We start from the raw sequence: 6,220 nt of genomic DNA, 5'->3' as shown, positions 1-6,220 counted from the left end.
TAGTCGAGTTGCTAGGCCTAAATACTGGCTCTTGCGTACGGTGATGTCTTTTAACCACTTTGTATCGAACGGAATTCATTCAAGAATGTCAAGATATCGTGCTGCCATCATTGAACCAAAAATGGAACAATAATTCTTTGGAGACATAGACTTGTATATAAGATCGCCTAGAATTCCCAATTTATAAAATGTATAACTCGTTCCGACATTTCGAATAATTCTAAATTAACGGTTTTTTTCTCCTTCAAATTTAAATGTGGCAAACGGCACATTTCTATCGCCAAATGATTTTTAATCAGTCGTTTTTCGGACACCCTGTATGTATTACCATAACAAATTATGTATGTCAAACACATCGGGTTTTTTCTTTAATTTTACCGTATGAGGCCCCGTGGCCATACTTAAGTGGGCTTATAGCCTTGGCCACAGATCGTCACCGCTTAATGGCGGGATAGTAAAAAAGTGTACCAGCCCCCAGTGAGAATCGAACTCACGACCTCCGGGCGTCCAACCCGGTGTTCTGCCACTGAACTATGGCGGCTCAGATACGGATTGCACTAATAACAAATATATCTAATTTTTTTAAAATGGTATTTGAAAGAGCAAATATATTGCAGTAAGTCTCGCGAAGGACATTAAGAAGCCACAGAGCTGAAGGTCCATTCTATTCTATTTTATGAAAGAGACACCAACATTTTTGAAATGGGTACACCAATATTTTTTAAGTAATGGAATAAAAGCTGATTTTTCAAAGGCATCCTTAAGGATGTGTTTGTTGTCATAAAAATCGCCCGCGCTGTGCTAGCCATGCTCTCCCTCCACATCCTGGAGCAAGGTCCCCACTCTACGATCTTTGGAGGCCAACAAGCCAAACTTTTCGCGGGCCCTTCTATAGTGAATTTATTGCAAGAAAACAAAAAACGACAATTGTCCCAGACAGGGCTATAGCGTGCCCTCTCGGGGCAACTTTTTCTCAGAGCTCCCCTTGAAAGGGTTATCATTATTGCAAATGAAGGACGAAATTCTTTTGGGGCCTCAACTCAGCTCGGGGTCCCAGGTCAGCGCTTGGTTTCCCCAGCCTAGTTACGGGGCTATAGTCCTGTCAGCCCTACCTTTGGGGGGGGGGCACGGTACTAGCCACATCTCAAAATTGGTTTTTACCGGGTGGCAGCTGCGTACCGCTGCTAGTGTGGGCCCGGCTTCAGAGGCGGTGCACACTGAAGCGATACGACCACGCCATCGACACAATTGTCCTATCGCTTCAGTAAGCACCGCGTCCTGCGCTGAATTGAGTTTTATTCGTCTGATGGAGGAACCCCGAATCCTGTAAGGGTGGCCCAGGGGATGATGAATCGTATTCTCCAATTCGCACTTTTCGAATTGGAGAATACGATTCATGGTGCTATGCAATGCAAGGCAGGCCAGTCAGGCGGCCAACAACTTACAAGAAACAGTTGATAACATTGTTGAATGGTGTGATGAATCAGATCTGGTCCTCAATCAGGCTAAGTGCCAATTTGCTTGGTTTGCAAATGGGAGGAAAATTCCACCCTTCACAAGACTTTACATCGGGGAACACTCCCTAAAACCAGTTAAAAAGGTCAAATATTTGGGATGTATATTCAACAAAACAATGACCTTTATACCCCATATTAAATTTGATTGCAACAAAGCCAACAATATCTTAGGTGCTCTCAATAAGATCACCTTTCCCCAGTCAAAGCTCTCATTGAAAAATAAAATTTTGCTTTTCAAATCCATTATCAGACCAACACTTTTATACGCTTCTCCTGCGTGGGCACATGCAACAAAAACAAACATTAGAACTCTGCAGAGATCTCAAACCAAAATTCTTCGTAGATTTGTCCGTGCACGATGGTTCATTCGTAATTCTAATATACACAGAGACCTTGAAATACCGAAAATTTTTGTTTACATTAAACAGTTGAACAGTCACCAGTTTGATATGATGGCTAGTTCTGATTTTGGCCACATACAAGAAATTGTCAATTATAGCGAATCCCCTAGACGAAGAACTTCGGCAAGACGTAAAGTCTATAGGAGACCGAAGCAGATCTTTCACCTTCGGTGGGAGAACTTGATATAGCGGTGTTGTACATAGTGTATATACAATTTGCACCTATATCCAATTTTTCCCTATATTACTTTGATTTTTCTTGAATATCTTATCTTCTTGCTCCTATTTAATCGTATCTTATCCGCATTTTACTCGCATTTATATCAAAACAGAAAAACGCAAAAAAAATTTAAAAAAAAAAATCTTTCCTCCCCGTGCGAAGACTTGCTTTGAACTGTGAAAACTAATGTCATAAAAATTCTTTGATGGTGGACCGTGTCTGAGCTTGCTGTTTTACATAATCTTGCTGTAATCCACTTTTAGTGTACTTGTAGTGTTTTTGTGGGCTGCTTTCATCTGTAGCTCCGTTCGGATCTGTTGGTGTGTGGCGGCATTGTGAACTACATTTTGTCTGGCATAAAATTTCTTACAGCCATGACCATGCTCCCCAATTTTGACCTTAATTTTCTTTTTCACATTTTCATGCACTCACTTACTGACATACAACTTTCTTACACCTCTTCATAGGCCTATCTGGGCCCGTTTGGATTTCCCACTATCAGCCCATAGGCGCTGGGAATGGGGGAAAAATTCTAATGCTGGTCTGGAATCGTATTCTAATTTTTGCTGTGTTCTTTGCACTCTAGACAAGAGTTTTTCATTCGTTTTCCACCCGTAAGCTTCCCTTCCTCATCCAAAAAATTGAGTCCACTTTTTACTTACTAAATTCACTTTTTTTTACGTGAGTTTTATTTCATTTTATTTTCTACCCATGGGGGCCCCCAAGTTGGTAACACTTGTATATGTAAGGGGTGGATCAACAACTCTGTCGCTTTTAGAGAGGCACGAGGAAAAAATAGAAAAATTAAAATGTCCAAAAAATATAGAGAAGAAAGGGATATAAGCCCAGGGTAAGAGCTTCAACGAATAAATTGCCTGTATCTTTCACAATGTTATAGCGCCATCTATCGAGCTATTTCTTGAGCTTTAAAGGGAGCCTTCTAATAGCTGGAAGGCTCTTCGTCCGTGTACAGGGGCAATTGGTGTTGCTCAAAGTATAATGCGAGTTATTTCTCTGTACAGGTCATAATTAAATTTCGCAAAAAAAATTCGAAATTTCGCATTTATTCGCAAAAACAAATTTTTTTTAAATCAGAAATTTCGCAAAAAAAATTCAGATTAGAAATTTCGCATTTATTCACAATAACGAATTCCAAATGAAAAATTTCACTTTCGTTCACACACACACAAAAACACAACAACTCGAATAAATGAAACGGTTTAAATCAAAAATTTCGCATTTAAAAAAAAGCATTTCGCATTTGAAGTAAGCAAAAACAAATTAACACAAAGATTGGGAAAAAATTAATGTGATGTTTGGGACTGTATTGAATTACAAATTTTTGAAAAATTAGGCTTAAAAGAGGATTAATACAAACTCAAATCTGGAGCGCGTCCAATTTGCTTCTATATTTATTTTTTATGTAAGTATACGAAGAAAACTCCCGTTCAACAAGAGCTCCGTGATAACAAACGGCAATTAAAACATTTATGGCTTTTCTAGAAAGTTCATTGTATTTGTCACCACGGCAAGCCCAAAAACCTACTAAGTTCACCATTCCACCATTGAAGAGAATCTTCAGAGTGGTATCTGATGCGAGATCCAGCAATTTCTCCTTTTCTGGAATCGACAATATGAAGCCGGTTCGAAATACTCTTCTTTGAAAGGATTAGATGTCCGCCGATCACCCATTTCCGGCTCCGAAATATAATTTTCAAACGAGGATTTGAATCCTTCCAAGTGACCGACTGTTAAATTTAGCTAGGCTTGTGACAAGAAATCGTGAAGTATTTCGAACACTTCCAAAAAAAAAAAAGAGCTACTTCGTGCCGATGTTCGAACAGTCGCGTCAGGACTTAACCCCGGGACAACCATCTGACATCGGTGTGCAAAAGCAAAGCGTTGTGAAGACTGTCCATGTCTTCACGCAACAATTCAAACAACCTGTAGTTGGTAGGATTCACTTTGACAAATTTGACCGCTTCATCAAGAACGTTTCGCAAATTTGGAGGCAAAGGTTTCGATGCAGGGCTCTGTCTGTGAATATAGCAGTGAGTCCATTTCAACTTCTGCCACGCAAAGGCCTAAGTAGCAACCTTCCGTGGATTTTCCTTCATCTGTGGCGAGCCCAATGCATTTTGACCATTGAATTCCTTTTTCAATGAAATAAAGACTTATTTGAAGCAATTGATCATTAACTGTCGGTCACCCCCTTGGGAGAAAAATGAAAGAAAAAAAATTTGAAGAAAATCTTTAAGTACTTAGCAATTACAAGTAGCACAGAATGTTGCACAAAATGTCGGTACTTTCGTCGACTTGGATAGAAAAAAAATCACAACCTTTGACGTGACTTATGACTGTGCTCTCAACATCGTTTGATATGTCCTGTATTCTTCGAGACCAGTGCCGTCTTAAGGCCTGGGCCGACCCGGGCGCCTCAAAAGAAAAGGGGGCCTCACAAAAATGGGATCTGGTTGAGATTTTCGAAAATTTTTACTGGTCTCAGAAAAACCATTTGGCCCGGGGGCCCCATGATGCTCTTAAGACGGCCCTGTTCGAGACACCGTATTATTTGACAGAGGTATTAAACTCATAAGAGCACTTTCCTTTGCAAACATTCATCTGACAGCAAATTTTCACCAATAGTGTGATTTTTTTTCCTCGTCTCGCAATACGATAGCTAATGTAGTAAGAGGCCTCGGTGGCTTTGACAGAATCTCTTTTGGCAGGTTCAAAATATGTTTTCACCTTTACAGCTGCACGGTACTTCATTTTGGTGTTTCAGTGAACTTCAGCTTCCGCACAGATCCAGTTTTTAGCCAATGATCTATAGCGTAAATCACGTGAGTAGTAGGTGTTTGGTACAAAAGTTGACGTAAAAAATGTAGGAATAACACGCACACGCCTCATTGCAAACACTCTCAACAAAAGTTAAAAACAACAAGAATTAATTAATTCTTCGTTTTTATGCACAGCCCGCATACGTCAACAATCAAATCTAAAACGCCGAAGAAAATTGAGCCGAGAGGAAGGAGGTTCTCAACCTTTAGAAGCCCACTAGGCCCGGTCTAAACACGGCTAACGGGAAAAATAAAACGACCAATCATTGACGGCTCGGTTTGACCAATGCTAGAACCCGGTACCGAGATATGGTCCGGTGGTTGTTGAGAACACTTATATATGTCAGTGTTTCTTAACTTTTTCAAGCCCTTGATTACGGCCACTATTGCGTTTGACCCGGGTTCAAACCCTACCGCCGCCACAGTGGTGGTCAACTGAAGTTATTTTTCTGTGGTTCTCAACATTGAGGTGCGAATGCGAACCGATGTCTCCGTTAAAAAGTCTCGTCACAGAGAGTAACAAGCCTACAATGGTACAAATATTCAATTATTATACTTCACTCGCTTCTGAAACAAATGGCAGCACTGAAAAATCAGACAACACTAGATACGCACTCGGACTGTTAAGTACACACACTTACATTTCCGGCACATTAGTTCACTAGGTAGTAAATTGCCCAGGGGATACACCTGAGTTGTGCTCGGTTTGAAAGAAAACCCATAACTCCTCTTGAACCATGTTTTCTTTTCGTGTCCCTTCCCCCAATCTAAGAGAGAGATCATTTCTACTTAACGGAGTTTAATCAAAACTAAATTTATAAACAAAAATTATAGAAATAAGATGCATGCATAATACACGAACATAAAACACATTAAAAAAGTAAATACAGATTTTTAACTACTTTACGATCAAGGACGCAGTATTGCGTCCAAACGTAAGTGGAATAAATTCAAAAACAAGTCTCTTGTCTCTCTTTCTTTCATCACCGCGAAACTTTGTTGCAACCCTATGAAAAAAAGTTCTTTTTACCTGCGTGGTCAGGAGGTAAAAAGCTTCTACTCTAAGGGTGCGGTAGCCCAGGTCGATAAGATACTCGCCTAAAGTACCGAAGGATGTTTAAAGGTGCCGCGAGTTCGATACCCGGTTCGTCCGTCAGAAATTTTCCTGACACAGGGGTACAACAGAAACGGCGACGTGAACACAGAAAAAGCTTGCTACAGCAAGGAGTCCCCAAAAAAGGG

The 6,220-nt window shown here is 40.3% G+C and overlaps 1 non-coding gene across 1 annotated transcript; it reads right to left on the bottom strand.

Annotated features, from left to right (window-relative positions):
* Nucleotides 1-469: 469 nt before the first annotated feature.
* Nucleotides 470-541, bottom strand: TRNAS-GGA (transfer RNA serine (anticodon GGA)). The gene has a single exon. It is a non-coding gene; the product is annotated as a tRNA-Ser (tRNA).
* Nucleotides 542-6,220: the final 5,679 nt, after the last annotated feature.

Source organism: Pholcus phalangioides, unplaced genomic scaffold (assembly GCF_987345545.1).
Source record: "Pholcus phalangioides strain wild (caught in Gottingen) unplaced genomic scaffold, Ppha-v1.0 ptg000017l_1, whole genome shotgun sequence".
NCBI classification, from domain to species: domain Eukaryota; kingdom Metazoa; phylum Arthropoda; class Arachnida; order Araneae; family Pholcidae; genus Pholcus; species Pholcus phalangioides.
The sequence above is the reverse complement of the archived record's forward strand: the minus strand, read 5'-3'. Positions and strand labels throughout refer to the sequence as shown.